Source organism: Macaca nemestrina, chromosome 1 (genome assembly GCF_043159975.1).
Source record: "Macaca nemestrina isolate mMacNem1 chromosome 1, mMacNem.hap1, whole genome shotgun sequence".
NCBI lineage: Eukaryota > Metazoa > Chordata > Mammalia > Primates > Cercopithecidae > Macaca > Macaca nemestrina.
The window spans coordinates 150,146,123-150,168,040 of record NC_092125.1 but is presented as its reverse complement, the minus strand read 5'-3'; the positions used below and the strand labels follow the sequence as shown (position 1 = coordinate 150,168,040).

The 21,918-nt window shown below is 37.4% G+C and overlaps 1 long non-coding RNA gene across 1 annotated transcript in view; it reads left to right on the top strand.

The window, feature by feature from the left end:
- The window catches only part of LOC105482736 (uncharacterized), a 102,848-nt gene that overhangs the window by 25,961 nt on the left and 54,969 nt on the right, over positions 1-21,918 (top strand). The gene's annotated exons all lie outside the window — the stretch shown is intronic.

Genomic DNA, 21,918 nt, shown 5'->3' with positions numbered 1-21,918 from the left:
ATACTTTGGTCCAAAATTTGAGGAAAATATAATGGTTATCAGTAACAAAAATACAATTTACCAGCTTAATTTTTAAGTCAAATATTTAACCTTTTAAATGATTTCAGAAGCTCCACTAATTTCTACTGTTCCTTGTAACATCTGTAGGCAAAATACAACATGCTGGGTCATAATTCATAGCTTGGCAAGAAAATGTTGCTTAAAAACATAAAGGTCCTTTTATTTTTATGCAAGAGGAAAACAGTTATTACTCAACTCAAGTAAATGCTCATAACCATGGAATTAAATATTCTGAAGGGTTCATTCCTGAGCTTTCTGGGTTGAATTAGGCTTTCTCAGAACTATACTTATGTCACCCACATGTCTTAAGAACTGGTGCCTTCTGCTCAGCTGTGCATTTTTTTGCAGACATGCCGGATATCTACACAATGAGTGCTCTGAAACTTCAAAGAGACACAGAGCATTCTGTGCTTTCTCTTCCCACCATTCCATGTAAACACCATTCATAACCAGACCACTCTTATGCCAAAAGGCCCTGATGGCTTGACTTTGGTCTGTTAATTGTTCACACTCACTCCTTGCCTTTATTGTGCTTGGTAGGACCATCTTTCTGCAGCCAAAATCCAGCCACTTACCACTGCATACACTTCCTACAGTAGAATAGATACTGACCAAAGCCTAGTGGAAACCTGAATGGCACCCTGCATCTTAATACTTAATGCTACCATGCCCGCAGAGTATTCTTATTCAGAATCTAAACAAGCATATATTCAGAGGCTACAATGTATCAGGCATTGGTGGTGTTAGCAGGCATAGTTCTGCGAATGAGAAGAAAGATAAAAATCCATGCCTCCCAGGGACTTAAATTCCGGTAGGGACAAATACAGAAGATAAGTAAATAAACAAGATAATTGTAGATAGTAATAGGCTGTATAGGCAATAAACCTCAGGATAATGTGATAGAGAATGACTTGGGGATTGGTAATACCCAGATGGGGAGCTGGAATACCGTTCTGGGCAGATGGCATTTGAACTGAAACCTGAAGAAGAAAAGAATCTGGACCGTCTCAACACCAGATGAAACAGTTTTTGAAACACAGAAAACAAGAACAAAGCCCCCGACGGGTGAGAGGAACTGAAGAAGCCTAGTAGGATGGAAGTATAATACTACACATAAACTGGAGAATATTGCTAAGCACAAACAATTCTAAGCTTGTAAAAGTTCCTTGTGATTATTCCGTATTTCTTTGAATCATACTGATGAAAAATTCTCTGTAATAATTCCCCTCCAAATGTGACTTCTTGGGTGCAAACAATTTTCACAACTTATTTAAAAGCTTATTTAACTTTGCCTATAGCATGCTTCACAGAAATAATAACACCCATCTTATAGGACTTTCAAGAAGACTACTATGTACGGCAGACCTCACTTTTTTCCTGCTCAGAATCCTGTCTCCCCTTCTTTTTAAAAGAATACAGACTTTGTTTGTGACCATAATGTGTTCTCCTTAGAACTACATGCATGCATGCATTCCTACACATATACACACAACCTCGCCGCTGCTTGCAGCTAGTGAGTTGGCAAGTATGGCACATGTAGCACAGTGATACTAATGAGATGTGAACAGAAGATTAGATCTTTGAAAGAAAGATATAAAAAATATCTTCAGAAGGGGACAGAACTAACTCACCCATTCTATTTCCCTTTACTGTCCCCTTAACTGTTCCTTGTCTGGAAAATGAATGCGATGCTAAAAGAAAGGCAGCCTTCTCTGACCCTGAGGTAGCCATGAGAATAAAGTCGCATATTTGGCATAGTGAATGGACAGCTTACAGGAACTGTGTTCTACACAGCTACATGGTTGTATGTAGCCAAATGCAGAATTATATGTAAAGTGCCACAAAACAAATGTAAGGTAAATAGTGGTGTAAGACCTTCATTATCATTTATATTACTGGTGTGTTTTAATGAAGCATTGAATTTATTTACAGAAAAGGATGCTAAATTGAGATATTTTAAAGTCAAGCTATACAATAATTTGAAGGATATTTAATATAATGTCTCCTTTTCCACCAGTCATCATTCTCAGCAAACTCACACAGTACCAGAAAACCAAACACTGCATGTTCTCACTTATAAGTGGGATGTGAACAATGAGAACACATGGACACAGGGAAGGGAACATCACACACCGGGTCCCGTTGCAGGGTGTGGGGGCAAGGGGAGGGAAAGCATTAGGACAAATACCTAATGCATGTGGGACTTAAAACCTAGATGACAGGTTGATAGGTGCAGCAAACCACCATGGCACAAGTATACCTATGTAACAAACCTGCACGTTCTGCATATGTATCCCAGAACTTAAAGTAAAATTTAAAAAAATAAATAAATAAAAATAAAATAAATTTTAAAAATCTCTTTTTCAAAAGTAACACACCTCGTAGCTATTTACTTCCATAATTGTTGTATTTTCTTGCCATGCCAAAATATCTGGCATTATAAGAATGCACAATTAAATATTATTCATTTGCTGACCTAGTTTGTTACCAGCAAAGAACATGAAGACAGATTCTGCTCTTGTTTTTCTTTCTACCAGTAATGGTGGCACCAGGCATTTCTCCTGTGTTCCAAATAAATAATAGAAAACACCTTTGCGGCCATATAAGCATTTGGAAATTACCCCAGCAATCTGGCAAGAGCAAAGAGGTTGACCTGGCCTGCAATGATAAGAACTTAGGGGCTCCTTGTGGCCTAAACTTGCAGCAGAACAATTCTGAGATCAAGGTTACTGCTGACAATGAGATAGATGTCTTCTACACAAACAAATATCTGCTGCTCAAACCCCTATGTCAGTGCACACCATCTCCCATAGGAAACTTCCCACAGGAATCTTTATCCTGTTTGTGAATAGAGACACATTTATTTATTTACTTTTGATCTGTATGTCATTTATTTATTTCTCTTCTTACAATATACTTGGTATAACCTCCAGTACAATGTTGGAAAGAAGTAGTGAGAGTAAACACCCTTACCTTGTACCTGATCTTGGGAGCAAGGCATTTTGTCTTTTACTATTAAATCTCATATTAGCTGTGGACATTTTGTAGATATTCTATGTCAGACTGAGGGAGTTTCCTTCTTTTCCTAGTTTGCTGAGAGTTTTAGAGTTGAAAACTATTTTCAATAGTTGCATAATTCATTGTTAACTAGAATATGGTCTATGTTGGTGTTTCATGTGTACACAAGAATTATGTGTTTTCTGCAACTGTTAGGTGGAGTGCTTTCTAAATGTTAATTAGATTCGTATTATCAAGTAGGTTATCAGATACTATTATCCAGGTCTTCTATATTCTTACTAAAATTTTGTCTACTGATTTCAGCAATCAATTAGATAGCAAAGTTAAAACATCCAACCATAATAGGGATATACCTATTTCTTTTTTATGTTTTATTAGATTTTTGCTTTACATATTTTGAATCACTATTATCAAGTGCATACAAATTTACAAATTATTATTTTTTCTTGGTGAATTCACTTCTTTATGTTATATATCTCTTTACTTCTGAAATTATTGATTAGTTATTACACTGTATATTTTTCACTCTTTTTCTTTCAACCCATCTATGTAGTTATATTTTAAGGTTTTGTTTTATAGAGAGCATATGGCATATTTCTACTTTTTGATTCTATCTTAATATCTATGGTTTTTAATTGGGGTATTTTAATCCTTTATTATATTGCTATTTGTTTTATTTTTCCTTTGTCTAATCTGTTCTTTTTAGTTTTTCTCTCTTTTCTTCTGCTGTTTTTTTTTTTTTTTTTTTTTTTTTTTTATGACTCCATCTTATTCCCACTTTGGTTTATTAGGTAAATATCTTTATTTTTTCCATTTTTTAAATGATTACTGTACCGTTTAAATTTTATTTTTAAAATTTATCCAGTATATCTTCAAGTGATATTTCTCCACTTTAGATACCATTACAAACCCTAAAACAGTATACTTTTATTTCATCCAGTTCATTCTTTATGAAGTTGCTGTAATGCATTTCATATCTATATATGTTATAAACCCCAAATTAAACTGTTAATATTTTTCTTGTTTTTAATTTTTTTATTAAAACAGTTCAAAATTAAACCAAATGTCTTTTTATATTTATTTTCATTTTCACCACTTTTAGAACTCTTTATGTCTTATGCAGATCAAAAGTTTCATCTAGTATTATACTCTTGCCTGAAGAACTTACTTTGAAAATGCTTGTAGTACAGGTCTACAGGCAATGAACTCTCTCAGATTTGTTTTGTTGATTTTTTGTCTTTATTTTTATAAAGGTATTTTTACTGGATAGCAAATTCTGAATTGGCAGGTTTTTCCCCTCCAAGTACTTTAAAGGTGTAACTCCATTGTATTTTAATTTGCATGATTTCTGCAAAAATATTTGCTATTGTTTTAGTTTTGTTACCTTATGTATAATGTGTTTTGTTGTTTTTCCTTTTGACTGCCATAAAATTTTCTCTTTGTTTTGGTTTGCAGTAATGTAAGTGTAATGTGCCTAGGTATATTCTATTTTCTCTATCTATCTATCAACTGATCAATTGATTGATCTATACTTATACTGCTTGGGATCACCTGGGCTTCTGGAATTGAAAATGTGTTGACTTTCATTATTTTAGAAAATTCTTACCTATTCTCTTCAAAATTTATTCTGCCAAGTTTCTCTCTCTTCTTGTCTAGGACTCCAGTTACACACATATTAGACCATTTGACATTGTTTCATAGCAACTGGATGCACCATTATGTTTTCTTCTCTTTATGTTTCCATTTATATATCTTCTAGTTAACTGAGTCTACTCTCTGCTCTGTCCAGTTTGCTCATACACCCACTGAACGAATTTTTTACTTATGATTTTTTTTTTTATTTTGACCCTTTGGACATGATATGTATTTTATATAGTTTTCATCTCTGCTGAAATTACTCATTTGCTTATGCATATAGAACATCTATCCATGAAATCCTTTAAAATATTAAACATAGTTTATTTAACGCTCCTATCTGATAATGATGTCTGGATCATCTATAAATCTGGTTTTGCTGGCTACTTTATACTTTGACAGTGGGTTGCTTCTCCCTCAAAACCTCTTTCTCTCCCTCTCTCTACCCCTCTATCCCCACCCCTGACCTATGAGTATGTGTGTATCTTGTAATTTTTGGTTTATTGCTGAACATTGTGTTTAAAATAATATAGACTAAGGTAAATAGTCTTTATCCTGGAAAATAGGCATGTCTTTTATTTTCTCATGCCATTCATATGCGTTTCATGATGGGAAGGTTTACTCAGTCTAATCAGTTTTTGAGTTTGGTTTGTGTTTTGTTATTGCCATGGTAACCTTCATCCCAGCAATAACTTCACATTCCACTAGCATTTCACTGTTGATACCTTGTGATTAATTAGATCTTCCCATAGGAGGATTTTCCCCTGTGTTCTTGCTCTATTCTCTGTTTTCAATTCTCAATAACAGTCCTTATATGCTTATGCAATTTAGGAGTATCTCTTTATACTATTGTTCTCTCTTATTATTTTGCACATTGTTCATGGTGTGATGGGTAAAGTGAGTAGTTTTCTATTATCTTGACCCAGCCTCATACTTAGGTAAGTCCTGTGTGTCTAGACCTTGAGAATGGAGCTCTCTCAGTGTTCCTGCCCATCCTCATAGTAGCCAAATGTTTCCCTTATTTCTGTAGGAAGGTAGGGGGACCTGGGTGGGAGAGAATACTGTGTATTTCCCCCTGTGCATTATATCATCTCAAAATCCTGGGTCTTAGCAGTGTTTTTTCCTCTCTCCCAAGGAATACAGATTTTGTTTTTATTCCTCTTTTGGTTCCAATTTACCCCTGCCTATTTCTATTGGCAGGGGTTTTCTTAGCACTTCTGCAGTAGTACACTGCTATTGCTTATTACTCAATACAAACCTTCTGGTTGGAACAGGCAGCTTTTGCTTCTATTCCTTCCTGCTTTCCTTTTCCTGGAACTGGAAGTAGGTGAGTTTTTAACCCCTCCTCCAGAAGCAAACTACTTTGCTTTTACCTTCTCCCACCGGCAGTAGTTCTTTGCCTGGGTGCTAGGAGAAGAAGAAGTTACCCATCCCTTTTCTGGGAACATATGACTTTTACTTCATTTGAGAGAAATATGAAGATGCACCATTGAGGGTGTTCACTTAGTTTTCCTTCCCTTCCCTGAATACTTCTTGTGGGCACAAGTAGGGCCTGTAAATTTAAAAAATACTTAGAGAGTACAGACTTCACACAATCTGAAGTCCTGGGGATTCTACTCTGTCATGTTAACTTACACTTGGCCTTTTAAAACGTGTTAAAATTTTGGCTATTTTCTCTTTACTGGCTGTAATTGACAGTCACCTCTTTCTTTCATAATCTTCCAAAGGTGAAATGGTTTATTTGCCTAATCTCTTTTTGGAGGCAGTTTCTCAGTCTTTGAAAATAAGATTCTGTGATTAGAAGCCTCATCTCTTTGTTTTTTATTTTTATTTTATTTTATTTATATATATATATATTTTTGAGACAGATTCTCATTCTGTCACCCAGGCAGGAGTGCAGTGGCATGATCTTGGCTCACTGCAAGCTCTGCCTCCCAGGTTCACACCAATCTCCTGCCTCAGCCTCCCAAGTAGCTGGGACTACAGGCACCCGCCACCACACCCAGCTGATTTTTTTGTACTTTTAGTACAGGCAAGGTTTCACTGTGTTAGCCAGGATGGTCTCGATCTCCTAACCTCGTGATCTGCCTGCCTCAGCCTCCCAAAGTGCTGGGATTACAGGCGTGAGCCACTGCGCCCAGTCGTCTCTTTAAAAGAGTAATGTTTTCATAGATTTTGTTATTATTTTTGTTGGTAGAGTAAAATGACATTCTCTTGCAGCTTTCTACATTTTTAGCAAAATGAGAGCCAACCAGTATTATTTTATATAGAAATCTGAGACTTGGAGAGGCCAAGTAACTTGTTGTGTATCATAATCAATTAAATGTTACGCCAATATTTAAGCTCAGATTTTTCTGAAATAAAAGCCTATTGTCTTAAAAATCACATTGCGATATATCTTGTGTAATCTTTTCATCAAAAGAACATATCTGAGGTGTCTAATTAATTCTAGTTAGACCCAGCTGTTTTCCTTCTTATTCGAAAGGAGAACTGGAAGCAATGTTAAAATTATTCAATGAGTCAATACGTTTTGTATCCTAAGTGCATCTAGAGTGCAAGATTTATTTTTTCTTCAGGTAAATATGCCTAGAAAATCTCAGCCCTTCTCAGAGACTTCAGTCATTTTGGAAAGTAAATGCTCAGCACTTTTGCTATTATTAAATAGGCTTGGATAATTCTAGAAATTTCTCATAGCTGCTGCCTTATAAAAATACAAAGGCAAGCCCAGTGTGGACATCTTGTGATCACAGGAGCTTGAGCTTAAAAAGAGAGGACAGCTTCAGGGAAGAAGAATTCTGCATCAAATTGGGGAAGGCAATGGAGAGGCAACTCGGATGGAATGGCACAACAGGAAGTAGCATAGTAGGAACTGATATTATTACCAGAGAAAGTATCAAAATCAAAGACAGAGGCAAAGATAGAAGCTAGAGCACAGAGAATGGTCAAGAAAGGAGGACAGAATTGGGCTTTTGAAAGAGGTAGAAAAGTGGTTTGGAAGAGATCTACAAATGTAAAATATATCCTTGTAGTCACCTGCAGAAGCCATCCCGGTAGTTAGGAACCTGTGAGAGTCTGATATGCAGCAGATGGCCCTCACACCTTGGCCAGACATGTATTTATACAGTAAATTTTACCTCATAAACCACTTTCTCATGTTATCTTATTTGAAATTCATGGCAATCATATGTAGCAGGGACAGAAGGTATTGTTAGTTCCATTTTCCAGATGAAAACCCTGAAACAGAATGTTCATAATTCATCAGATTTTCCAACCATATCTGCACTCATACATCATGACATAAACAACAATGCTATTTTTCATCAGTCTGATCATGCATACTTATGTGTGTACATTCACTTCCAAGGTGTCTACAGAGTTGCACACAGTCTCTGAATGCTGCTAAGATATATATAAGTGTGGTTACTTTTAAAAATCACAAGAAATTCATTAATGATTCATTCCATTTAACAAATTACAATATGATAAAAGGGAAGAAATTTAAAAGGGAAGAATTCTCTCCAAAGTTCAAGCAACAAATTTTGATGTGATGTTGGGAAAAGCAAAATGTTTTACAGCTTTTAGAGGCGTAAATCAAAACCTTCCCACCAACACTTACAACCATTTTTGAGGTTTTATTAAAGTAAAAAATTAATTGCAAATTCATTACTTGGATGATGAATAGGACTAGAAAGAAAGAGGAAAGCCTGCGTGTGATAAGTGGAAGGCATTGGTGAATATTTGGAACATTCTTTTCTTTTCTTTTTTTTTTTTGAGACGGAGTCTCGCTCTGCCGCCCAGGCTGGAGTGCAGTGGCCAGATCTCAACTCACTGCAAGCTCCACCTTTCGGGTTTACACCATTCTCCTGCCTCAGCCTCCCGAATAGCTGGGACTACAGGCGCCCGCCACCTCGCCCGACTAGTTTTTTTTTGTATTTTTTAGTAGAGACGGGGTTTCACCGGGTTAGCCAGGATGGTCTCCATCTCCTGACCTTGTGATCCGCCCGTCTCGGCCTCCCAAAGTGCTGGGATTACAGGCTTGAGCCACCGCGCCCGGCCATGGAACATTCTTTTCTTAAGCCCCTCTATAAAGTATTTTCCTACACCATCTTTAAACTGCAGACATAGGTTTATGAATCTGGCTTCCTCACTATAGTAGGACATTCTTAAAAGCAGGGTCTGGACGGATCCACTTTTTATATCCTAAGTGCCCAACAGAGTTCCTAAATGCAGTAAATATTCAATAATATTTGGTGGATAAAAGAATGGTGCCATCACAAAACACACATCTACACACAAGTACATATACTCACATAATAGCAGCACCCATACAATTCCATAAATGTATACAATTTTATATATACCTAATCCATATATATGTATATGCACATGTTTTCATCTATATAATGGGCTATATATCATTATATATAATATGGAATCATATAGATGTTGTTACTATGTGAGTATGTGTGTTTGTACTCATACAAAACTATGTTTCATACACGTGTGTGTATATGTATACATATGCATATATAGTCATTTTATCTTTGAATTTTTCACATTATGTTTTAATCTCAAATAAGCTTTAGTGAAAGTGAGTTATAACAGTGAGAATAACAGATTTTAGTCTTGACTAATGAGAATCTCAATTAAAAATGTAAGTCTGAAGCATAGCATGTCAAATATATATATGTTTTTATAACATAAATTATTTTGGAGGTCCCTGATACTTTTCATTACCTGATCACAATTACAGGTAATTGAAAGTTATTAGAAACTAGTCATAAAGCTGTGCATTCCCGACACCACAAGACCTCCAACCCACTAGTCAGCTAAAACCACTTTCTGATGTAATCTGCCCAATGACCCTGGTGGCTGTCAGCTGTTTCCTGCTTTCCTGCTTCCCTGGAACCTCACAGGGCCCCAGTGGTGATTTACCTATATCATGTTGTATAGTCCACAGCTTGACTGAGGTCTTGTTCTGATTCACAGGGGAGTGTTGAACAAAGTCTGTCTGGAATAAACTGGATGCATTCAGGAAAATTTCTTTCTCATTCATTCATTTATTTCCCCATTCTCAAACATTGAGCATCTGCAACGTTATAGATACTGCATTAAACGTTGGGGTCACAAAAGTGAATGAAGCACAATCCCTGTCTATCTATTGCTGAGGTTTCCACAGTGACATTTTCTTAAACCCCAACTTAAACAGGGTGTTTTCAGAGTGGGATTGTACATGTTCCAATAAGATGTATGCTGACCTGAAACCCAGGTGATTTTGTTTAATATTTTTGACCAACAAAAATCCAGTTTTAAAAATGAACCAGAATACAAAAATGTAACATTCAATGACAGAGAAAAAATAAACGCCTACAATTTTTTAAAGAAATATTTCATCCTTTGGCGAATACTGAGAAATCTGAGTTCAAAGGTGATGTGAGTATACTTCAATCATGACTATACACGACAGAATCTGTACTCCGCTCAGCATTGGCTAGGGAAGTTTTCTTTCCCTCATTTAAGCTAACACCAGAACTCCAAGGCTGAGGCTTGGCATAGGTATACAGTAAACGAAGTGTTAATGAGATGGAAATTCTCCAAGTTGCTTTTGAGTCTCACTCTATATCAGTGTAGACCTGCCTAAAATATGTAAGAGCTGAGAATCTTTTTGAAATGATTCCAAACTCTTGAGTCTGAAAACTGAGCTGGGAATTCCTTTGTAACAGTTTTGTGGGTTATTTTGGCACTTTGGTTTATAATCCTAGCTGGACCCCATCTGAAGTTCTAAAGCCCATAAAATAAGAATGAATGGACAGTGTAAATAAGCCAAATTTGAGAAACTTCAGACCCTGCTTGGCTGAATGTTTCTGTTAATCTACTGTGTCTATGCTGGTAGAGCTGCCATTTTGCCGTAACTCCTTTGTAAATAAGAAACTTTTCTTTTCATCAGGAAAGGGATCTTTCTCTTCAAAGGCTGTGATGCATTATACTATATTGAAATTAAATTGTTTGGATATGTTTTGCTGAATACTGATAAAACTATGATATACAGCGTATTATCCTTAATCAAAGGTTACTTTTATTTGCAGATTTTAAGGGCAACAAAAATTTTTATTTGATAGGTTCTAATAGTTCTAGTTTGGCATACCTGCACATTTTTATTGTATCCTGGGAACAGGCATAAATCAACTGATTTCCCACAGACAAATAAAAGTGGTGGAGTAATATAGTTCCTGGAATTTAACACTTCACGGTCAGGAGGTCACATATGCTAAGTTGCTTATTTATGCGCCTCTTAAAGTTTAAGTCTGTGGGCAAGAGACACGAAGCAATGTGACTTACTATATCAATGAAGAATGTATTGTTCTTCTTTTTCGGATAGATAAAATTAACAGTGTTGGAATAGCAGATCACACAAGAATGTCATCAGAAACACCAGCCATTTTTTCAAATGTGCTTGCTTTATGATTCTCTTTGTTATTACAATCAGCAGTTTTAAACAATGAGATTTATTAAACATTTTTCAAGTGGGGGAGACAGAGTTAGTGTGTACCAATCATTGACATATTAGCTGGCATCTCAAAGCCTAACCTTGCAGTTAGGCCATTATAGCCAGAATGGAGGTGATGCAGGAACCCAGGTGCCTCCTCCTGGCCTCTCTTTTGCTGCCAAAACTGATCTTACAGCCCACATATTCCAGATGGTGACTGTAAACTGAAGAGACAGCCATTTGACCCACATTTAACTATGATCTGAGATAAGCGAGAGCTATTTTCACAACTTTCCTTATAAAGCATTTTGATGAGAACAAAGTTACATATAAACAAAGTTCATTTACGCAACACAATTGTATTGAGTTCCCAGCATGTAGCTAGTACTAAACACTTTCTTATACATTATTCCCTTTTCTCATGTTCACCCATTTAAAATTTGACAGCATTCCTCAGATCAGTACAGTAAAGCTTAGAAAAGTTTTGACTTGCTAAAGACACATAGCTAGAAAAGAAATGAGTAAAGATTTGATTCCATACCTCCCTACTCAGCGTCTACACTTTTCTTCACTGGAGAGTACATTAGAAGCCTAAGCTGATCATATTCCATTAAACCTCAAGTCATTTGGAGCCCAAGGCTCCAGTTGCTTCCTTTAGAAATGTATCTCCCTTCGAATACACCTGGAAGTTATAGGTGAAGCTCTGGCAAATTAATAAAGGAAATCACATCAGTGCCCTAAGGAAGACAGGCCAAGAGTGCTAGTAGGAACCGTAGAAGCAAGAAAACCCCCGTAGCTTTATCACAGTCCTCATGCAGTTACTTATTGCAGCATTTAAAGCCTTAAACCCTTGTCCCTTATCTGGTGGCCTCGCTGGCTCCAGCAACAAGGAAGGAGGCTGGGCATAGTGGCTCACGCCTGCAATCCCAGCATTTTGGGAGGCCGAGAAGGGCGGATCACCTGAGATCAGGAGTTCAAGACCAGCCTGACCAACATGGTGAAACTCCATCTCTACTAAAAATACAAAAATTAGCCGGGCTTGGTGGCGCATGTCTGTAATTCCAGCTACTTGGGAGGCTGAGGCAGGAGAATCACTTGAACCCGGGTGGCGGAGGTTGCAGTGAACCAAGATCATACCATGGCACTCCAGCCTGGGCGATAAAATGAGATTCCATCTCAAAACAACAACAACAACAAAAAGCCAGTGCAGTACACCTGTAATCCCAGCACTTTGGGAGGCCTAGGCAGGTGTATCACCTGAGGTCAGGAGTTAGAGACCAGCCTGGCCAACATGGCGAAACCCTGTCTCTACTAATGATACAAAAATTAGCAGAGCATGGTGGTGGCATGTGCCTGTCATCCCAGCTACTCGGTTGGGAGGCTGAGGTAGGAGAATCGCTTGAACCTGGGAGGCGGAGGTTGCAGTGAGCCGAGATCATGCCATTGCACTCTGGCCTGAGGCAACAAGAGTGAAACCTTATAAAAAAAAAAAAAATACAAGGAAGGAGGTAGAATGAGGGGTTTTCTTCCCTCCATATTAAGGAGGCCAACTGCATTGCCAGGACTCTCCTGGAGGCAAACTGAAAAATAAAGCTCTTTCTGTTTATCAATGCAAAGTGCAATGCTGAACTTTCTGAGACCTGGCATAATGTGGTCACATGTCTTGTTTTTGCATTCAGAATATTGTCTTTTCATAGTCTTTCAGAATATGTTAAAGAGGTTTCACTATATATCACAAATCATGGTTTAAATTTCAAAGCATTAGATAAAAATGACCTTACACTGCATTTGTAGATGTCACTCTCAAGCCATCCCAATGTAGTTTCCATGGGAACTAATGTACATCAAAGGAGAAAGAGAGAGAAAGAGAGACTGTAAGATCAAATTTTTAGTTCCTGCCTCCTCTTTCTTTGGGAAAACCAAATGAGCTCCATGTTAAATGCTGATGAAATTAGATACCGAATCTTATCTTCTACGTGAATGCAGCTTTTGGTTTTTTTCTACCTAAGAAGGAGTACTACCTACATGGTCATGCAAAATTTTTCCAGAGTCCATCCATATAATTTATAAGTTTTGTTTACAGCCTCAGAAGGCAAATGTGCTTATTTAGGAAGAGAGTCAACATCATCCATTATTACTTTGTTTTGAGGTTGCTTTCAGAATTATTATATTTACACAGATTTACAACTTGTTGAGAATCCACACTATGGTAACCATGAGTGAAAGTGGTTCATGAATGAAAGTTTATTATAGTCACATAAGAACACATTCCTAGATTGTCCTCTGTTGGTGTAGTGTCTTTCATAGTCATATGCCAGACAGTGTAACATGAGGGGCTGTCATTAGCTTCCCCTCCAAAGAGAACAGTTACCAAACAGCATTGTTAAAAAGAGCATGTTACAGCTATTATTCTTTTATTTTATTTTATTTTTTATTTTTGAGACAGAGTCTTGCTCTGTCACCCAGGCTGGAGTGTAGTGGTGCAACCTTGGCTCACTGCAACCTCCGCCTCCCAGGTTCAAGTGATTCTCCTGCCTCAGCCTCCAAAGTAGCTGGGACTACAGGCACATGCCACCACACCTGGCTAATTTTTTGTATTTTTAGTAGAGATGGGCTTTCACTGAATTAGTCAGGATGGTCTCAACCTCCTGACCTCGTGATCCGCCCACCTCAGCCTTCCAAAGTGCTGGGATTACAGGCATGAGCCACCGCGCCCGGCACAGCTATTATTCTTTAATCCAATGCCACATATCAAGGCCAACTTTATCTACCTCTGTCTCATAGGATTCACCTTTGTTATAAAATAAATTCAATACTTTAATCGGGAGGTGGTTGGAGAGACAATGATATATTCTCAATTATAATTGAGAATGGTGATATTTTAGCTTGTAGATAATTAACTAGAAAAACAGTTGATCATGTGGTTTAAAATAACAATTAATTTAAGAACTTAAAATAAGTGTTTTTAAAAAGATATACAGTAGTATTATATGTCTTAATAGATAATTATATTATTAAACATAATAAATATCACTATTATACTATATTTACAGTATTATATACTATTATATTTATATTTATAAATGTTATATAATATTAATATTTCTATTATGTATTTTTATATATTATATTATAATAAATATAAATAGAATAACTATATTATAAATATAGTAGTTATAAAGACAATATGACAAATAAATATTAACCATTTAATTTGTATCAGTCACTACCCTAAGGATTGTTCTTTTATCTAATACATTTTATTCTAATAACTCTGTTAATTAGGAATTCGTGTTCCCATCTAACAGATTAAGACACTGAAGGACCAGGAAGGTCAAATACAAGACTGAAAAAAATCTCATAACTTCTAAGTGAACTAGGCAGTTCCAAAACCTGCCTCTTAGCTATTATGGTATAAATATTTGAAAAAATTATTTATATTGACAAATAACTATGAAGTTTTTAGAACTTATGAAGATCATGATGAAGAAAAAACTATTTGTAACATTAATTATCAAATTGTTTATTCCTTTCTGAAATCATTTATTCAATATCATTTATTTGCATATAATAAGTACCAGGCATTGAGAAATTCAGAATGAATAAGAAAATGGAATAAAGAAAGGATTATAAAAAAATCTAGGATGGGTTATTCATTTTAAAAGAGAATGGGGCTTAGGTGAAAAAAAGCAAAAATGTACACAAGGCCTTGAACGTCCTAACATAATGAGCAAGTCATACACCCTGCCAGGTCCATGAAAGTGGAAGACACGGTGTGCTGGAAAGGAACATGGGAAGTACCCAAAATGAAAAGGACCCGAAATGCAATTCTAAAGATTTCATCTAAAAGAAATGGCAAGTTGGCAGATAATTTTTAAATTCAAGTATAAATAATCTGATGAGTATTTTAGAAAGCTGACTGGATGGTATAAAGAGGGTGGATTAGAGAAGGAAAACATAGGTGGCAGGGAGATCTATGAGGGTTTCGTGATGGGTTGAATGGTGTCCTCCCAGGAGATATCTTGAAGCCCTACATTTTGGTACCTGTGAATGTGACTTCATTTGGAAATAGGATCTTTGCAGGTGACATCTAGTTAAGATGCCTTCATTAATGTGGGCCCTAATTCCATATAACTGTTTTCCTTATTAAAAAAGGAAAAGACAGAGAAGAATGCCACATAACAATAAAGGTAGAGTTTGGGGTTACACAGTTACAGGCAAGAGAATGTGAAGGATTGTCACCAACACCACTGCTAAGAGAGGGGCACAGAACAGATTCTCCCATAGAGCCTTTAGAGGAAGCAAGGCCCTGTCACAGTTCTAGCCTCCAGAACTGTGAGAGAATAAATTTCAGCTTACGGTACTTTTTATGTGACAGCCCAAGGAAACCAACACAAGTATTGATACGTGGAACACTTCTTCAACAAATAGCACTTGAATTAAGGCAGTGGCAGTAAAACTGGAGAGGAGGAGGTATGTGGTAGACCAGGGATGTATTTGCTAAAGGACAAACGAAATAATGAGACTTACAAACAGAATGACGGAGCCACAAAGAATGCCTGAAATGGTAATAGGATACATGCTTGACTGTTGATGGGCCCCATTTCCACAAGCCTCCAAATCTGCTTCTATACCCCATTCAAGCAAGGGAGGATTTGTTAAAAAGAAAGGCCCTTTGAGAGCACCACTCCCTCCACCAGCCAGTCTAATCCTAAGAGCTCTGAAGGCCAATCTTGGAGGTGGTTTAGGAGGGAAAATGCAGGACCCAGGATTTCAGTTGCCAAGCCAGAGAGCAAGGGACCCAGGAATGAAGATTGGCATTCATTTGATTTTTCCATCTTCTGATATAACCCTCAGATATTATCAGTGTGTCGAAAAATTTATTGGAAGTGAGAAACAAGAAAACAGTAAGTCTAACCTAGTCATTCTAGAATTGGGAGGTAATAGAAAAGCGAGAAATGGGAAAGTTGCTCAAATGCAAGGCCAGTGAATCAGAGAGAAAAGGCTCAAAGCAGCAGAACAAAGCTTCAATAAAGAGATATTGTGACTTGGAGAGATGGCCTTTTGTCCTTTGTTCTATTACCCGTCAGAGGATGGGGAGCACACCCGAGCCTGAGACAACAGCTCTGCTAAGTGCCCTTGAGAGGGCACGGTGGGGTCAGCACCAAAGCCAGACCACTAAAGAGAAAAAGAAAGAAAGAGAGGATTGCAGAGGAGAAATGAGAATGGCAGAAAAAAATAATTTTTTAAGCCAAAAGGAATCAGAGAAGAGCAGAAGTGCCTCTAGGATAAAGCGTAGCAGGCAGTTAGGGAAAAAGAGCTGTTAACTACTTTGAAGCTCTGACTACATTAGAAGGCCTCGCAAGACAGTCGTGGCTTGCACGGGCAGGTAGAGAACTTTTCCTGTCCATTGTTCTTCTGAATTATAAATCACTGACCTCTTTACAATTTCTAAAGGGAAAATGACTTCAAACTTCTTAGAGTTCCCTAAGGCATTCTCTATATTCAATATAATATGGGAAGCCCTTGGTTTGTCTTTGTACATTTCATCTGCTACCTGAAATCTTCATAACCCTCTTCCTTTCTCTACTTATCAAGTAAGGGGTGGTTGGCAATAAGGATGGGAGGGAGAGAAAAAAACCCAGACTTTGAGGAGGAGAGCATTTAAACCATCAGCCTGTGTGTTCTGTGACATCGAAGACTGGCAACATTCTAAAGGTAAATGTAACTATACATCCTTTAGGGATTCTCAGATATCTTGTACAATCTATTTTATTCGTCTAAACATGGAGACTATAAAACTGTGTGGAAATCAATAGTTTAATTCATTAATTCAACAAGCAGATGGTGAGTGCTCATCATAACAACCACATCATAACAGCTAACGTGTTCAATGATTATCACACATCAACTACTATGCTAAGTGCTTTGCATGGTTTATGTCATTTAAGTATCACAAATAATACTATGAGATAGGTGCTGCTGTTATGTCCACTTGACAGATGAAGAAACTGAGGCCCAAGTCCCAGTCCTAAGATGAGGAAGAGTTAGAATTCAGGTAATATTACTCAGGTGGCCATGTACTAAACCTCTTCATAACATATCCCTATATCATATCTGCATTAGGCGTAGAAGATTCAAGGGTTATAGGGTTTCAGAGAGGGGAAGGGCTGATGGGAGTTAATTAGGACAGGCTTTAAGCAAAAGGTGATACATGATCTTATCCTTGAAGAAGAGGCAGATTTGAGTCAGCAGAGAGTGAAATCAAAGGCTCCCAGGTAAGGAATGGGAAAGCATGTGAGTGTTGTCCAAAGTCAACATAAGACAAAAGGCATGTAGGTAATGAGGAGATAATTTTGACCAGAACGGTGACCCTATAAGCAGTAAAAGAAGTCCGAAAAGATTGAGTTGGCCATTGGGGAGAAGTGTCTGACATGTTGGGGTTAGAAAACAGAAAATCGTGTTGGTTTTCTTAGTCTAAGCAAACTGTTGAAGGTAACAGCAGTGGTACACGGGATGAATTACACCTAATAGAAAGCCTGGCACCCAAGGATTTCAGCTAGGGTATGTAGAAAGACATAATTACATGAAATGTGTTCTAAAGGAAAAGTGATGGGACTTTATTCTCTATGACATATTGAAAATAAAGTATATGAACTGATTATATGAACAATAACCAACTTTATTGAGCATATACTATGTCCTATAGTGGTTTACATGTAATCACAGATTAATTCTCATAATGGCACCGTGATTTAGAATTAAACGAAGGCCTGTTCTAATCCTAGCATTTCTTTCGTTACCTGTTGAAGATAACAAAAACAGTAATTCTTTAAATAATGTTGTGTTATGGGGGTATTATGATACCATTGACAGGAGTGAAATAGTTTGGAAGTTTAGGAGCAGAAAATGACAATTTTGACTGAAAGCAAGTAAACCAATCGGGGCAGTGTAACTCATTAGGTCATAATAATAACTGTTGTTATTATTATTTATTTTGATTAGACTATGAATCAAGACCTCCTGCAGATACCAAAATCAGTGGTTGCTCAAGTCCCTGATATAAAATAGCCGCCTTTGACTAACCTTCTCTTTATAATTATAATACTTATTATTACAGCTAATTACTGCATGTTTATTATGTACCAATGTTCTAAACATTTCACATGCCATAGCTCAGTTAAGATAGTAATAATTTATAGTGTTCACTATTACAATAATAAGAGTTTATATTTACAGTGTTGATAGTGTTCCAGGCACTGATACGTTTTTAAATAGATTAACTCATCATCATTTAATCATCACAAAACCCACATGAAGTAGATACTAATATTTTACCTTCACTTTACAGATGAGGACACTCTGGTCCAGAGAATTTAAGTAACTTAACTAAGATCACAAAACTAATGATTGGCAGAGTCAGGATTGAGCCCAGATTCTCTGACTGTAGATTCTATTCTCTTGACAACTGCTCTACAAGATCATGAGTTTTGGGGTCAGGCAGGTCTGGGTTGCAATCCCAACCTTGTTAACTTACTACTAGTGAGAACTTGAAGATGCTCCTTTTTTGTGTCTAAGTCTCAGTTTTCCCATAAGCAAACTTCAAGATAACAATACTACTTTTCATGCAATAATTCCTATGGGATTAAGCTCTGCTACCCTTCTCAGTGCTTATCACATTGCTTCAAAACAGGAAGTCTTCAGTGTGTGTTTTACTAATGAAGGAATGAATGAATAAAGCACTTATCATCCATGCTGCACAGTTAACATTTTTTTGTATGCTCCTTTATATTATTTAACTTTTCTGTGCACGTACCTTTTTTGTCAATCCAGCTAGATTATATGCATCCTAGGACTAAACCACAGGCTTTTTACTTTAATATGTACCCAGTTCTCTGAACAGTGATGTACACATAGAAAGCTTCTCAATAACAATGACTCCCATGAATGAAGTATTCACTGTGGTCCAGACCTTGTGTTAAGTATTTAGTCTTCATAGCAACCCTAGATAGTAAGTACTAATGTTAATTCCAATTTACGGAATAGGAAACTGTAACTTAATGAGCTAAAGTGATTTTCCAATGACCTCACAATTAGTCCATATGGAGTCAGAGATTAGATTGAGCTCTACTTATCTACAGAAGTCCTGGGCTTAGCCACCATACTATACTAGCTTGGTGTGAAAGCTCTGATATCATGGTGGCTAATTTGAGAAGAAGTCAGGGACCCAAAAACACCTGCCTCTGGAAGGAGATTTCCTGCATCTGAAGTTCTTGTCTATTTTGCTCACTTGGTTCAACCACCTAGTTCATGGCTTTTTTGTAGATTTCTCCTCTCAGCACTCCCTCAACAGGCACAACCCACATAACCAAGTCAGGGATGCCACAAACAGTGGCTGCTGCCGGTGGCTGGCCCACAGAGCATGGAAGCAGGAACACTCATGAGCCCCCTCTGTCATCTCAGTATATTATGGTTTCACCATTCTCTTTGCTTAACAACTTCTGGCTGATCCACTGTGAAAATTGTGTGCAATACTCTTCAAAATTTCTAATCTCATACCTGTAGTGAAGTAAACTTGTGGCTGACCAAAGAGAGAAACTCTAAAGCTCACAGTAGAAAAAGCCTTGGCTCCTAACCTTCTGCAGAACTGTTTTTAATACTTCCTGCAAGCTGTTATTGGTGTCTTTATTTAGGCTGTATTTCTTCATTTCAGTGTCTATGTTTAGCAGTTATATAAAGGATCGAAATGGGTTGAATGGCCTCAAGAGGCAAAGCAGTGACATGTGGGCCTTCTTGGAGCAACAAAAGGTCAAAAGACTGTGGAGGAGACTTCTTGTTTCCTGGTGACTAGGAGTCAGATTTCTTTTATCTGTCTGAGTCAAGGGGAAACGATGTTCCTTTGAAATTCTCATCTTGTAGGTAGAGTATAACAGAGTAGGGAGGTGGGGAAGGTTCCTTAAAGGGCCATGCAGATAATCTCATCTGTTGATTTGTCTGATTGTAGGTGATACAGACTCACATTCCCTTTCTAGAGAAGGGAGGGTTTTAATCAAAACTAAATAGATATCCACTGAGTCTGGGCATGATGTACATAATCTAGAAAGTGTGGGCTTCTCAGGGCCTCTGCATTCAGCATCTCAAGAAGTCCTATGGATGCCAATTGATCCATCCTGGAATCACTCCGCTCTGCTCGCATGGGACTTGCCTTTCTGCCCTCCTTCCCTAGCACTCCCACCAGGCTAGGTATGAGCCCTGAGTAAGGAGCCCTGGTTCAATTCCAGCTTCTTTCTCTTATTGACTCTGTGATTTCAATAAGGTATTTGGCATTACAAGTTCTATGTCTTCATCTGAAGATGGAGATGATAATGAAAATATCAACCTTATGGATTTATTGTGCAGAATAGAAGGACTAAGTATATAAAATGCTTTGGATAATTGTTATCTAACGTCAAAATTTAGGTTCACATACCTGATGCACAGTAAGCCAAACATTGACACATCAGCATAAAGGTTTATTCAATTTGGCCAAAGTGAGAGGGCAGGAAAGACAGTCTCTCAAGTCCAACCTTCCTTTACACATAAGTGGCGCCTTCTACGAGTCAGGTGGGTATGCAGGAGATGAGATACCCCGAAAACCAAAGCTGTCTGTGTCTCTTGACCTGATCAAACTTCTGGATGTCATCAAGGTTTCTGTGACCTAAGATTCATTTTACTTCTCCAAAAAAAAAATACACACACACACACACACACATATATATATATACACACACACACACACATATATACACACACACAGTTTATCAGTCTTGCAGGCCAGGGGTGTAAGGATATGAAGTTAGTCAATTACCAGTGACTACTTCTACCAAAATGACTATGTGCAAGCAAGAATGCATGGAGGCAGAAAAAGGCAAGGAAAAAATAAAACTAAGCAAAACAAACATCTTATGATTCTTATAATAAAGACTCAGTTACACAATAACATTGTGCATACTAAAATCCCAATGAATGGGTGCTGTTAGTACAGGCAGCTGGCATATTTTTCCCTAGACCAATCAGTCTTGCATTTCTGTTTCAAGGCAGCCTGCACAGATTCTCCTAAGCAATTCTCAGCTTATTCATGGTAGAATCAAAATAATCAGGTGAAAGAAAAATTTATTCATAAATTCTTAATCAAATCTTCCCCTGTACCCACCCTGAAGCAGTATGAGCACTAAAACCATCTTATTTTTACCATCTATTAAATGGGACAAAAACTTCAATACTTCTACAGTTGTTGCATGCAATTAAATAATCTTCTAAATCCAATCGTCTTTCCTTCTCTTCTTTGATAAACAACACACCTCTCTACATAGAGCAAGAGAACTTCCTTTTGATTCTGACCCACAACCTCCTATGCACCCCTCATTTGTAAAGAAGCTCATCTAAAGTCAACCAGCAAACGATGGGCCCTCCAACTCTGATAGCCTGTCACCAGCCCTAAGCTGCCAGGCTTCCTTTGAGTCTCTGTCATTAGTGAGATATAGGGACTTGTGACCATTTTGCCATGGCTCTATGTTGCTGAACCAGGTGGGGGTGTGAGTGGCAGTGGAAAAATGTGGATCCTTTTGATCATTAGCTATTTTTGAGTATTGACTTTAATTTGTAAAATTTCCATCTTATTCTCTGCCCTAGTCTCTAAGCAGATCCCAGGTCATTGAGGAGAGTTCAGGTATGCCAGC